Source organism: Bombina bombina, chromosome 1 (genome assembly GCF_027579735.1).
Source record: "Bombina bombina isolate aBomBom1 chromosome 1, aBomBom1.pri, whole genome shotgun sequence".
NCBI classification, from domain to species: domain Eukaryota; kingdom Metazoa; phylum Chordata; class Amphibia; order Anura; family Bombinatoridae; genus Bombina; species Bombina bombina.
In genome coordinates this window covers 1361808948-1361823376 of record NC_069499.1, presented here as the reverse complement: position 1 = coordinate 1361823376, position 14429 = coordinate 1361808948, and positions in this window count along the sequence as shown.

Here is a 14429-nt window from a genome sequence, read left to right as displayed (position 1 = left end):
AAAGAGAATGAATGTGGGTTATGGGTAAGACATTGTGGACTCTCCATGTAATAGGAAAGAAATCCCCAATTTTCAGAGCTAAGATACATTAAGAACAAAAAAATATATTGCAAAGTTGTTGCATTATACATATATAATCATTGTATATATATATACTCCATGTAAGGAGGTTAGGATTAGTGGAACTCAGAATGCAGGAATAGATACATTGAAAAACTGATGTCTTTTAAAACTTTACTGAAATGATTAGCGAAAGGACAATCAATAGTATAAACAAAAATAGCAAATATAATCATAAACCCAGGGCCGAACATAAGAGTCCTGTTCAATTTCAGAAAACCTAGTAGGTTGCAGAAACAAGTCAAGTGGATTCAAGTTCACAACAGTGCAGTATACCCAGTGGGTACAGTTTGTGATACTGTTATGGGATAACAGGTAGGTACAGCAGACACAGCTGGTTTGAGGAAAGCTGTCACTATGATTGTAGACATAGGAGACTCAGAGCAGTCACAGGATACCCAGCAGGGAATGTTGGTGAGGCTGTCACAAGATACCAAGTAGGTACAGCAAGCACAGCTGGTTTGAGGAAAACTGTCACTGGTATCGCAGACAAAGGTGACTCAGCAGGCACAGGATACAAGGTAAGAGTGCTAGGTTTCAGGTAAGTATGGTTAGATTTCACCAAACTCAGGAACAAGGTTGCACCACAATAACTCAGCAGGTACAAGGTAGTATGCTTGGCTTTCAGGAACAAGGAGCTTCACCAAACTCAAGAACAAAGTTGTACCACAATAACCCAGAGTGATGGGCTCCTTAGTCATAACATCCGGGGATGACAGAATGCATGGGATGCTTATTATTAAATTTTCTGATACGTGCAGGAGCATGTACTTCAGATACCGGAACCCAACTTGTCTCATCAGGAACATATCCCTTCCAATGGATGAGCTATTCTAGATTCCCTCTGTGAAACCTGGTATTTAGAATTTATTTAACCTCATATTCTTTTTTTTTTTTTTTTTTTTTTTTTTTTTTGGTGTTGGAAAACTCACACATACTAGGTGGTGAATATTTTATGCTACAGAATACTGAACTAATGATACAGCAATGTCATGTACATATAATATAGTGCTTGTATGATATGTCCATGCAAAGTTTAAACCTCCATAAAATATTTAATTAAATGTAATTACAATTTTTTATTTATCTGACTTTCCATGTAAAATGTTGTTCTTACTGTGCCAGAGAGGGTGAAGTGTATACTGCCAAAAGCAGCACCCTCACCCTGCAACATTCTACATGGTTATTGCTTAATTAGTGCAGGAGCTAATTTATATCTGTCCCTAATAATTAGCCAAAGCAAAATAAATAATCAAGAGGCTTATAAAAGGCGTTCCCTGAACTGCAAGACAATATATTTTTTGCAAAATTACAGCTTTAAATGTTTTTTTTATTTTTTTTTTTATTAAAGTTTTTATTGAGGATTTTAAATTTACATGAACAAGCATCATGCGATAACAAATATACAAAAATCCAGGTGTACAATGCAATACCTCTTTTCTTATTTTTTTATATCAATAACCTTATGAACTTGGTAATAAACAAACAATCGATTTCCCCTTAGTGATGCATATCGGTCACTTTTGGACCGCTGACAACTAGTTAAAATTAGGAAGGGGAATGAGGGGGAAAAGAGATGGAGGGCCACTTTTGGGCCCAGATTATAAGATTGACACATAAAGTGATAAAGGAACCATCACATCAGTATTTCTTAATAAGCAGCAGGTGGAAAGATTGAACACAAATGTTACTACAGAACAGAAAGGGGTGATGCCTAATTATATATGAGCCTTCCTATGTGTGGATGACTAATCATTTGTTAGGATATAGTAATAGGCTAACATTATGATGACCCCCTACTATGCTTGACCACAGGTATTGTGAATCTGTTGGATATTAGCATCTTAATGAGCCTATAATGTGGATCATGCTAACTTCACCTTTTATTTATGTAAATAGTGTGAGAAGCATACAAATTTGAATGGCTTAACTAACTTAAGTAACAAATAAGAAAAAGACTAAATAGCCACTATCAAATAAGGAGACATAGGAAGCAAACATAAACTTTGGCTATAAATTGATTCTCATAAATCCAACATGACATACTATTGAAAATATAATAAAATAAGCTTAAAAGTTACTGCAATTTGAGGAAAGGCAGGGTTCAATCTCAGCAGATTAACAAATTTATAATTGAGGCAGGCACAAAGTACTCCGTAAAGTTAGCCTACACCAGAGCGTCCCAGGCATAGCATAGAGCTCACCGGAGGTACACCGTACCAGGATTCTAAGTAGTAAACAGTGCTCCATGATACTTGAGTGTCAAAAGAGTTCTGAAACACGGCTGTGGATACAGTTAACTCTTCAGTTTTGATTCGGCCTCCTCGATCTAGGCTCCGGGCAGAGTAAACCTCCACACCGTCCAGGGTCAGAGACACTGGGTTACACCATACCTCACTACTGATCATCTGGACATACTCAAGTCCGGAAGGGCTGTCCTCTCTGATCGCCACTCTACATTGCACTGAGACCAGGGGTGATCGAGCCAGCGTGATACTTCTAGCCATTCCCGACATCTCTGGTGAAGCAGAAACAGCGATGCTCCGTCTCTCTGCCTGGACCTCAGCTGCACCTCCAGGGTTGCGAAGAGCAGCGTACTCCCCCAGCATATAAGGTATGGACATTGCCTTCACCTTTGTTACAGAAGTAGTCGATGGGCTTATCGTGTCTAGGTCCACAGTGTCCGGTGTATCTCTTAAGGCTGCAGGGCTCTCAGACCGGAGTTGTAAGGTAGGTAAAGGTTTCTTCATAAGGGCACTTAAGAATACCCTCTGGGGATGGGAAATGGGGATTACCGTACCGTTCATTATTGGCTCACAAGGTGCAGGATCTACAGCCCGTTCTGTTATGGACAAATGTGTTTGAGGTCTTAGTCGTATGATCAGGGATTTAAATCCTCCTCGGGCTGGCTGCATAGTTGTGTCCGGTAGATCCGGTGCCGTCTTGTTGCGTGGAGGTACCTTTCTGTGCGTGTCTGAGACCGGGTAAGTCTGGCCTGTGCTGAAAGTCTCTCTCGGTAAAGGTAGATTAGAGACCGGGGTATGCAGGGAGTAAACAGAATCAATATTCCCCTTTTCGAGCACACTCCGCGACAGAGCGATCTGAACTGTCTCAGCCTTGCACTGGGTGGTAACATCACTCTCCGTAGCAGCCTTGCTCACAAAATCTTGTATGCCAGAATTGTTAGAATAGGGTGAGACTGTTTCCTCTGGACCAAGTGTTGTTATAGGCCCTATATTTAGTACATTTGGGCCACGTGGGGAAACGCAACTTGCAAAACTCTGTGCTATTAAGAGTCTCAGTCTAGCGTAATGTTCATTCAATAGCTCAGGAATAGTTTCTTCATATCCTTGTAAGTCGGTATCCATCTCCAACCGTGTGTGTAGTCAAATAGGACTACTCGTAACCCAGATGTCTGGGGGGGAATGTGCGGCAGCTTAAAACCTTGCGGCCTTAACCACATATTCTAGTGATCCATCTACCAGGACAGGCTCTGGAGTAGGTGGCTTTCGAGATGGAAAGGAGTCTGGAACTACAGGTTTGAGAAGGGAAACATGGTAGTAAAACATTTTGTTCTATTGATTTAGGCGCTCAGTTTTATAATCCATTTGGGGATGAAAAGCAGTGGATAAGGCCTGTTGAATGTGCAGTCCCTTGTAAAATTTTGTCTTCATGTGACATGAATTGGAGACCCCTATATGATACTATGGTTTTCCGTAAGCCATGTAGCCGAAAATTTCCCACAGGAAGATAGAAGCTGTGTGATCAGCATCTGGTCCCTCCTTGGTGACAACTAAAGGGGCCATTTTAGTAAAGCGATCTATTACCACTAAAACGGAAGTAAAGCCTTGAAGCAGGAGGTAAGTCGACAATAAAATTCATGGCTATCTTAGCCAACAGTCTGTTTGGCACAGGTAGTGGTTGTAACACAGCTGCTAAAAAGGGTTGCCATGAGTCTTTGTTAACAATGGACAAGACTGCACATACGGACACAAAGGAAGAATGATATAAAGGATATCAAAATTCCCAAAGCATGCACTTACAGCACTCTAGGCCTTAACTAAGGAACAGAATTCCCCAACAGGATTTTAAAATATAACCTTTATTAATTATAAAGTTAAAAAACCAAATTTGTTTGTTTGATACACACACAATTAAAATACACTCCAGTACCGAGATCAGTGTAATTGTTTGTAAGTTAGATCACTAAATATTGTAATTCGGCCTCTATGAATTCACCGTTATTAGTGATCTAAATAGTAATCAAGTAAAGTATTTGGTTGGGTTATAGACACTCAGTATTATTAAGTCATGAATTCCATGTTTGATATGTATATGAATCAGTAGCCCAGTAGTATGTGGGTATTAAAATATCCAGAGAAGAACAGTCTGCTTAAATGATTCAAATTAAGGCGTAATCAGAAATTGATATACTTCTTGTGATTAACAGTAAGCCACAATAATATAGTGGGAATTGAAAATTCGCTAACTGTAATAGTTGACCACTATTATTATATATGAGCACTTATAACACTTATATCGTTAATATGTTACTAACTCAGTAAGTTAAAATACAGGCACAATCAGAATTGTAACAGAAACAGTTCAACTGATAAAATTAACTGCTTAAACACTGGTTTGATCAAAACTCAGAGGATTGAAAGTCCAAGATCAGTCTTTAATTCTACAGCTGACTGTATTAATACTAGCTACACACGTGCCATTTAAGCTAACAGCTCTGATTATAGAACAAACATAGCGACCGCAACAACAGCTAATAATAATTTCAGACAATCTTATTGGGCAATATCCTGATTCAGCTCAACTACCTACAATAACTACACGATTTTGAATACATCGATATTTGTTAATAAATACGGCTACTTGAACCACTCAATCATTGTTGTGTTGCCAGCACCTAACCGTTATTAATATCTAGCCAAGAGTCATTATTGTGGTATGAGTTCTATTAGACTAACGGGTACTGATATATTACTGTAGCGCTTTATACACCTACATATCATTCTGTGACCTGTTTCAAGTCTCTTAACGTATTGAACATTAACTATCACGTAGCAGTGAACTTTACTATTACAGTTAGCAAATTTTAAATTCCCACTATATTATTGTGGCTTACTGTTAATCACAAGAAGTATATCAATTTCTGATTACGCTGTAATTTGAATCATTTAAGCAGACTGTTCTTCTCTGGATATTTTAATACCCACATACTACTGGGCTACTGATTCATATACATATCAAACATGGAATTCATGACCTAATAATACTGAGTGTCTATAACCCAACCAAATACTTTACTCAACGATTACAGTTGGAATATATTGGAGCTGACATTAGACTACCCAGATTTGAATTCACATATTAGCTCTACATTATAGGTCACAATTTTTGGTAACACTACCTAGCTAACCTACTTGATTACTATTTAGATCACTAATAACGGTGAATTCATAGAGGCCGAATTACAATATTTAGTGATCTAACTTACAAACAATTACACTGATCTCGGTACTGGAGTGTATTTTAATTGTGTGTGTATCAACCAAACAAATTTGTTTTTTTAACTTTATAATTAATAAAGGTTATATTTTAAAATCCTGTTGGGGAATTCTGTTCCTTAGTTAAGGCCTAGAATGCTGTAAGTGCATGCTTTGGGAATTTTGATATCCTTTATATCATTCTTCCTTTGTGTCTATATCTATATTTGTGCACAAGCACCATTTCCTCCAGTTATTGTAAAATTGATAAACCTATACCTCCTAATTTAGTTACTATTAGAGGAAAAGCCTAAGGAGTGCCACTGTTCATTTGGTGTGTTTAAAGACTGCACATACGGTTTGATATATATTTATTGCCAGACTACCAGAAATGTTGACTAATTAACTCTTGGGTCTTATGGGTTCCCTCATGGCCACTAAGAGGGGTGTAATGAAAAAAAATGAAGGACTTCAAGGACTACGGAGGATGGCACTGCAACCTTATTGTCCTGAATCTGGAATTCCGGATGCTGAATATATTCAGTGGAACTGGAAGCGTTCTCTAAGTTTGGAGTATATTGACTAATAGTGTCCCATAAGGAAGCTTTGTTAGCAAGAAAATGCCCTGGTTGGAGGATAGTAGTTGATTCTAATTTTTTTTTCTCAATCTCCCCTATATGGGATAGAGCATCTGCTTTGCCATTCTTTGATCCCGGACGATATTTAAATGAAGAAATGAAATTAGCTGAAGAAGAGTGTCCACCAGGCTTGCCTGGCTTTGAGTCTGTGAGCTGAGGTAGGTATTCTAAGTTTCTGTGGTCACTATAAACAGTAACGGGATGATCAGCCCCTTCTTGTAAATCTCTGTTTTATTACGAGTAGTTCTGTATCCCCCACATCATAGTTTCTCTCTGCTGGAGAGAGAAAGGCTACAGGGTGGAGGTAATCCTTGTCCCCTGCTCTTTGATAGTTTTGCTTTAGATTATCAAAGGCTTGTTGTTCTTTATCGGACCAGAGAAATTTGTCTTCTTGGTAAAGGCCGTAATAGGTTGAATAATACGAGAGAAGTCTTATCAATTTCTTCAGAGATAGCAGTCCTTACATCATAGTGTTGTACAGAAGAGAAGTAATTGAGAATGTCATTCAAGTAGGCTACACATAGATTTCCAGGATATCATGAAAATTTAATTTACAAATCTATGAAAGGCAGCAGGGACGTTGCATACACAAAAGGGCATTACAGTATACTGCTAATGCAAATAACTGAAATGAAAGGCAGTTTTCCACTCATCACCTTTGTGTACTCTCAGAAAATTGGAGGCACCTCTTAAATCTATTCTACTGAAGATAACTGCTGATCTAAGTCGATCCATCAGTTCTGGATTAAGTGCTAGTGGGCATTTATTCTTTACACTGATGGCATTAAGGTGCCTGTAATATATGCATGGTCAGAGTCTTTTTTGCTGACAAAGATTATACCAGCCCCAGCTGGTGACTTTGATGGTTAAACAAATCCTTTTTGTGACCACTCTTTTCTTTCAAAACATCTTGAAAATCTTGATACCGCTCAGGTATTTGAACAAGAGGTTTAATTAGAGTCTCAGTTTGAAGATTGGTATTGATGCGCAATCCTAAACAGTGACAAAACTGGGACTTAAAGTCTACAGTTCCCGTTTCCTAGTCGATAAATGGATTATGCCTACGTAACCAGTGAAGGCTGAGCACTAAAGAAAACACTGCTGAAATTACTAGATAGATTGATGCCCAGGCCCTATTGTGACTAATAAGGAAATGGTCTCCTTAGTGATTGAGCTAGTCTTTAACAGTGATCCATCTATGAGCTGAATTTGAATTGGGTTTTCGTTTTTTTAGTGAGTCTGGGGATATTAAATCTTTGGGATAAATGTGTGTTAAGGAAACATCTGCTGGCCCTCATGGTAGGTAGACTGACAGAATTCTCATCCCACTGTAATGAGAGAGGTAGGGACAAATAAGGTTTTGTATATTTAGGCATTTGATCAACCGAAATAAGGGGAAGAGACAGCTTACCCCCTAGGCATCTTAAGCTTGGCAGTGCATACTCAGGCTATATGGCCAGGTTTCTCGTAGTACAAACAGAGATTAAGTAACCTTCATCTTTACTTTTCAGCTTCAGATAGGGAAACACGGACACCTCTTATTTGCACGGGTTCTTTGGTAGAGCCAACAGGTGAAGGAAGAGGCAGAGGATGAACAATTTGTTTGTGAGGAGGGCAATAAGACACAGACTTTTCCATATGCCTTTGCCGTCTGTCAATTTGAATTGACAGAGAGAAGATTTCCTAGTGTTTTTGAGACGCTGACTCATGCCAGTTAGTTTTTTGGGGTATCAGAAAGACCCAACTGAATAAATCCAGGAGGGCTGCTTCATTCCAGGAGGTTAATGTGGCAAGGTAACAGAACTTGATTATATATTCTACCCACATCTCTTCTACCCTGTTAAGGGCACGTATCTTAGATTGAGCAGTGGAGGTCTTGTTATGGTCTTCATATATTGTGACTCTGGGCTTTGCAATAATTGTTCAAGACTCAAGAATAGGACTGTGAGTGATCAGGAGTTGATGAGCTCAGAACTGTGGTTCGCGAGAAAGAAGTGAAAAAGGTAAAACAGAATCTGTCAAAAGTTGAAAAAAACTAAATTTATGCTTACCTGATAAATTTATTTATTTCTTGACACGATGAGTCCACGGATCATCATTAATTACTGTTGTGAATATCACTCCTGGCCAGCAGGAGAAGGCAAAGAGCACCAGAGCAAAGCTGTTAAATATCAATTCCCTTCCCACAACCCCCAGTCATTCGACCGAAGGAAAAAGAGAGGATTTTCGGCAGTTTTCCGTTTGGTTATTTGTTTCTCTGAGTAACACAAGGTGCAAAGGTGCCTGAGGTTTATAAAACAAAAAGACTGTCTGAATAAATAGGGTGGGCCGTGGACTCATTGTGTCAAGAAAAAAATACATTTATCAGGTAAGCATAAATTTTGTTTTCTTTCTAATGACACGATGAGTCCACGGATCATCATTAATTACTGTTGGGAATCAATACCCAAGCTAGAGTACACAGATGATAAGGTAGGGCAAGACAGGCACCTAAACAGAAGGCACCACCACTTGAAGAACCCTGCTGCCAGAAAAAAAACGCAGCCAAGACCAACTACCAATCTTGCCTTGCAATGCTGATCCACCAAAACTTCATTCTTGAAAACCCAAGAAGCAGATACAGCCCTAAAGAAAAGAGCTGTAATTCTCTCAAGAGGCTGCTATCCAGCAATCTCATAACCAAACAAAGTATACTTCCAACCAAAGGAAAAAAGAAGTAACTGTCTCAGAGAAACAAATAAACGAACGGAAAACTGGCGAAAATCCTTGGTCGCCTGTAGACTGAGATTAAGAACACGCACAACATCCAAGTTGTTCCTCTAACGTTCCGTATGATAAAAAGGATTGGGACATAGACAAGGAACAACAAATCCCTATGAAGATACATCTTTTCTAAAAGAAAGATAAGATAAAGCAAAACACACTGCCAAGCTGAGAATTCCGAGACTCTCTGAGCAGAGGAAAACCTTCCGAGATAACACTAAATATCTATGGAAAGTACTGCAAAACCTTAAGAACAAGATTAAGAACAAAGTTAAGGCTCCAAGGGGAGCAACAGACTTAAGGACAAGCTTGAGTCTGACCAGGCCTGACAAGGACTGCACAGCTGGCACGATGGCCAGACGCTTATGTAGTAAAATAGACAATGCAGAAAACTGACCCTTCAGGGTACTGACAGACCCTTTCCAGACATCCTAGAGACAGGCAAAATTCTAGGAATCATGACTCCCCTCCAAGAGAAGCCCTTGGCTTCACACCAATAAGGATAAGGACGCCATAGTCTATGGCAATCCCCTCGAAAACATGCCTGCAAGCCTGAGCCATGATCTCAATCACTGGTTCAGCAACCCTCATGCTTAAATGGACAGTCAACACCAGAATTTTTGTTGTTTAAAAAGATAGATAATCCCTTTATTACCCATTCCCCAGTTTTGCATAACCAACACTGTTATATTAATACACTTTTTACTTCTGTGACTAACTTGTATCTAAGCATCTTCTGACCGCCCCTAATCACATGACTTTTAGTTATCTATTGACTTGCATTTTAGCCAATTAGTGCAGTGTCTGCCACTAGCCACGGGCGTGATCACAATGCTATATATATGGCCTACATGAGCTTGCTCTCCCCTGCTGTGAAAAGTAAATAAAATAGAGGTGGCCTTCAAGGGCTTAGAAATTATCATATGTGCCTTCCTAGGTTTGCTTTCAACTAGAATACCAAGAGAACAAAGCAAAATTGTTGATAAAAGTAAATTGGAAAGTTGTTTAAAATTACATGCCCTATTTGAAAAATGAAAGGTTTTTTTGGACTTGACTGTCCCTTTAAACAAAACCAAGCGTTCCACACCAAGCAGGCAGCATCTGAGAAATTAGATTTAGATGAAGAAGGAACCCTGACTCAGAAGGTCCTCCCTCAGGTACAGTCACCAAAGTGGAAAGATGACATTATCAGGTGGTCTGCATACCAGATCCTGTGAGGCCACGCAGAGGCTATTAGAATCCCCGCCACTCTCTCCTGTTGAATACGAGCAATGACTCATGGAAGGAGAACAAACAGAGTAAACAGGCATGACAGACTGTAATCCAAGAATAAAAACACCAGAACCATCCTTAGCGGAACTTTTACAAACTGGCTGAAATATAATCAAATACATCACTTTATTCAATCGCATCCACAGAAAGAGCTTCTGGTTAGGAAACTTACACCATTTGAACAGATATGCACAATAGACCTCCCAGCACATCATACTCTATCCCTCACCAAAAAACTTTTAATTAACTCCCAAAGAGGAATAGTACTACCGGAGTATGTAGAGCGTTGGCATAGGGATCTGGGTAAAAGGTTAAAAGATACAGACTGGGAACACATTTTCAATAGCGCCAGAAAGTCTTCTTTCTCTACGAGGTATCTGGAGACCAATTTCAAGTTAATAACTAGATGGTATCTCACCCCCTCCAGGCTGAAAAGTATCTTCCCCTCCTCATCTGAGCTCTGTTGGCGAGGATGTGGGATGAAGGGATCTATTCTCCATGTCTGGTGGGAATGTCCTAGCATTAAACCCTTCTGGGATATGATCCAAGATGTTATAAAAACTATAATGGGCCTAAGTGAACATTACACATTAGAACCAGAAGTATCTATATTGAATCTTCCCACAGACTGTAAATGTAAACTGAGAAGCAGACTGATACAATTAACATTAAATACAGCTAGAATATTAATAGCCAGGAAATGGAAATCTCAAGTATGCCCATCATTTAAGGAATGGTCAGCACATATGGGAGACACCATGTTAATGGAGGAATATGGGTATCTTAAAATGAATAAATTAGCTTTTTTCCACGAGCTTAAGTTTCTATGGGATGAAACCCAGCACAGTTTACCCCTCAAAGCCAGAAACCATTCACAAGATTCAGAGGTGACGTGAACTAGACGACACTAACAATAGAAAGGGTTGTTTGGGATATATAAAGCCCCTACCCCTACTATTACATCGTCCCCGAGACGGAATAACAAACAGATCAGAGAAGGACCCAATAGGTAGGAACTGAATGGACTGAGACCGATCAATGACAGATTCGACAAATAGGCCCTTGTAATACTACACAATATGTATATATAAGAGATTCGGTAGTTTAAAAAGTTTGGTTATATAGTTAAGTTATGAATATAAATGTCTTAACAGAATGTAAACTATTTGATTTAATAGTATACTGGTAGCGTCATCTACGTCAGTTATGTTGCATAAACTAAATGAATGCTGTAAAAGATGTACTTAAGAACTGTATGCAATAACCAGTGTACTGTATTATATTCAAAATCCAATAAAGACATATAAATATATAAAAAAAAAAAAAAACCACCAGAACATATATTAGGGCAATCAGTGGATAACTTGACAGTGAACCATACCTTGAAAACTAGGCGTTCTGCCAAAAACGCCCTCAGAAACCAACTCTGGACCCCCCATATGAGGATTTACCTAGAGAATACCTCCAGAAGAAGAATCCACTCCCCTGGAGGAATATCTGTTTAGAAGTCTGACTCTCAAATACCTGGAGAGAGGTTGACAGACTGCAATTGTGAGCTTCCGCCCACTGAACAATCTAAGTCACCTTCTATACGGCAAAGGAAACCTTAGATCCTCCAGTTGGTTGAAATAAACCATTGAGGTGACATTCCCCAACTGGAACCAAACTAAGAAATGACTGAGGCCAAGAGGTCAAGCTATCAGAGCATTGAAGATTGCTCTCTACTTCAGATATTAAAGAGAGGAGCAGACACTTCCTAATCCATAATCTTAACGAGACCCAGACAGCATACCAGCCCAGCAGGTTGGCATCCGTGGTCACACTACCCCGAAATATCTCCAGAAGCACAAGCCCTGAGATAGATATTCCTTAAAATTACTCCGGTAGAGAGAGACTCTTGTCAACTGATCTATATCTATCCTTTGAAACAGATCCAATGCTCTCTCCTTTTATGGAAATTAGCAAAAAAAAACAAAATTTATGCTTACCTGATAAATTTCTTTCTTTTGCGATGTACCGAGTCCACGGTTTCATCCTTACTTGTGGGATATTATCCTTCCTAACAGGAAGTGGCAAAGAGAGCACCCACAGCAGAGCTGTCTATATAGCTCCCCCCTTAACTCCACCCCCCAGTCATTCAACCGAAGGCCAAGGAAGAAAAAGGAGAAACTATAAGGTGCCGAGGTGACTGAAGTTTTTGATAAAAAATCTGTTGGGGCGGAGCTAACCGTAGTCCTGAACGGAGGTGCATGTACAGAGCTCCTGCCTTTTATTTATGTATAAACCCTATAAATTTTCCTTTTTTGGGCTAAATTGAGTCCAGTCTGGGGTATTAATCGGGTTAGACAACGTCCCTTCTATTGAGAAGAGGAGCTGAGGTCAATTGAGCAGTAGACAGGTGTTAGCGAAGACGCTGCTGCAAACGCACTCATCACAGAGCACCACCTAATCAGACTTACACTTAGCAAGCTCCGGAGGGTCGGGGATCCGCTCCGGAGCTCCAGTAACCACACAGAGGCAGCAACTGCTTACAAGCCAAGAAGGCACTGGGGATCCAGAGCTGCTGGCAGCAGTATTTACGAAGACTCACCATACCCAGGATTTCCAGCTGCTTTTCCTAGCTCCCGCACAGCGAGGTGCTGTCTGCAGAAGAATTGTGGAGAAGTTGTTTGTGGTCCTACGGGGTATTGGAGGTGTCTTGATCCCGGTCTCCAGCCACTCACCACATGGAGGACTGAACACCTGTAGTTGGCGCGAACGGCGGCCATCTTGGATCTCTCCTGCATCTGGCCTCAGCACTGCCGCCTTCACTGTGGCCCTTGCTCCAGAGTTCGCTAACCTGTCATTTGCATAGTGGCTCTGAAGCCTCCTTCCCACCGTGTTAGGGCAATTACTGAACAAGGTGACCTGTGACACCCGAGCCCACACGGAGGTCCTGACTCATCACTCCGGACTAGTAAAAGATCCTCCTTCCCTACACTCCCGGTCACTTTCACTTCACCCACACGAACGAGGGCAAGACTGCAGTGAGTTGATAGCGAACACTGGCACACTACATCCTATTTGTGCCCCTGGGCCCTAGATTAGCAACTTGCTAGGCCTCTACAGGGGTGGGACCTGGTATTCTTCACCTCGGCAGATGCAGTGGAAAGTTAGGAAGAGAAGGTGTCGGGGGATTGGCCTTACAGATATAGGGCCAAGGGAATTAATAAATACTCTGAGAGTTTTCAGGAGGCCTACCAACAAAAACTGGATATACCTGGCACAACAGCGAGAACAACTGGGGCCCATCATTTCATACATAGCCAGGGCCTGTTTCCTATCCCTGATCTGCCGGGTCTCCCCTTTGAGACCCCATCTCTGGGTCTTCTGTTAACTCATTTCTACATCAGTGACCAAGAAATCCTGTGACAGCCTAGTTTGAAAGTGAAGTGAACGCCCCATATATCTATCCTGTCCAGGGGTCACCTGAGAGGGAAGATTGAGATTGTTGCTCTCACTTAGCTTGCCCTATATATATTTGGTTGTACGGGGCTATACCAGAACCACATCCCATTAGCTCTCTGAAATACCATCTTACATCAGGAGATTGTTTTGGACACTTTAGAGCTCACCTTGTGAACTGTGTTATAGCTGCTGCGCCAGCTTATGTGTCTCTGAGGTTTATACTCAGTGTTGTTATATGCTTATGCTGCTTATGTTTGCTCCTGCTACCTGTTACCCAAGACTGTCCCCGCACTCAGCCTTGGCCCTATGGTCTGCGGGTAATTAATCAACCTCAGCACTCCTAACAACATATATGGTCGCAATACTGACACATAACTTTTTGTATACATTGCATACCACACGCCTGGCCTAGTGAGTCTACCACTGCTTTCTTACACTTCCTTGCCTTACACCGGATAGAAACCAGAGGGGAGATAGAGAGGTAGATAGCGTATACCACTAAGAAGTCTAGGCCTTGATAAGTCTGTGTCCACCTCATTTATTATATATACAGAAGCAGTGTACAGCTAAGCCACTTGGAGATCTGCAAATACCTCTTTCTTTTTTGGGCATTTATTCCTTGGTTTACAGGCCTGAAATGGGTTGATGTGAGTAACTCATTTTTACTTAGCAACTGAACTCTCACATAACT